The sequence below is a fragment of the Nematolebias whitei genome, chromosome 13 (assembly GCF_014905685.2).
Source record: "Nematolebias whitei isolate Nwh7 chromosome 13, NemWhi1, whole genome shotgun sequence".
NCBI classification, from domain to species: domain Eukaryota; kingdom Metazoa; phylum Chordata; class Actinopteri; order Cyprinodontiformes; family Rivulidae; genus Nematolebias; species Nematolebias whitei.
This window is the reverse complement of record NC_056510.1, coordinates 1,917,369-1,918,614: the sequence shown is the minus strand read 5'-3', so window position 1 is coordinate 1,918,614 and position 1,246 is coordinate 1,917,369.

Genomic DNA, 1,246 nt, shown 5'->3' with positions numbered 1-1,246 from the left:
CCTTTGTCTTAAAAACATTAACGTTGTCTCAGCAAACCTCCCCACATTTAGAGTTTAATCCATTTTACTGCAACGATGTGCACTCAGCACTTCATGCTTCAGTATTTCACCTGCAGGGTTGAGGGTTTCAGATTGTGTCCCAAAGTTTTACCTTTTTATCTGCTCGTATGTTTCTTATCTAAAAAGACAAAGAGGAGACATATGGATGCAGTTAGAAAGGACGTGGAGATAGTTGGAGTGGGGACAGAGGACAGAGTGGGGACAGAGGACAGAGTGGGGACAGAGGACACACTGTGGAGACCCTGAAGAGGGAAAAACCAGAAGAAGAAGATTGTATTAACTATAATGACAATAAAACTTTATATTTTTTCAGTATTTTGTTCATCTCTGTCACTAAGGTCTCCTGGGTTCTACATCCTAATAACTTTGTTTTTAACGTTTTTATTTGACATTTTCTTACTTTTCACCTACAGTGAGCTAAAGCCAACATCTCACTGAGCGTTCAATATGAAGCCTCCAAAATGTTTCCAAACCTCCTCAGGAGCTTTAATGTCTTTGGGTGAATTTCAAATGTTCAGTTTTGTTGCTTGAGACCTGAAAATATTTAGAACTTTTTGATTTTCATACCAAATGAACGGATAGAAAGCCACGGTGCACCGTCCTACACCTTCATTTCACAGCACAGACGTTCAAGGGAAATTTAGAAACAACAAACGTCTCCTCACGGGACTACCATCAGGCCCTTTCACACTTTTACTAATTGAATTGTGGTAATCAGGAGTGAGTAAATATGTTCTCAGAGTATTTTAGATAAAAAATAAATGATGAAAAGGAAACTTCTACCCAGAGGTTATGACCTTGTTGGCGTATGTAAGCAGCTCTAAACTCTATAGGCTTTGAGTGGAGTTTGCAAAGTCAGGGCTTTACACAAAAGAGGTCCAAACAGTCTTTGTCTCTATCCAGGTATAAAAGCAAGGAGGTCCGACAGACCAGGCATCATTTCATCAACAACCCTCTGAGTGATCTGGTAGAGCACCACAACCACCATGGGCAAGGTAAGAACCAGTCTCATCAGGACTGCCTTAGGTCACTTGGTTCATAGAGTCTGAATTCTTTAAAACGCTTCTTTTTTCTCAAGGTCATCTTCTACGAGGACAGGAACTTCCAGGGTCGCTCCTATGAGTGCATGAGCGACTGCGCCGACATGTCCTCCTACCTGAGCAGGTGTCACTCCTGCAGGGTGGAG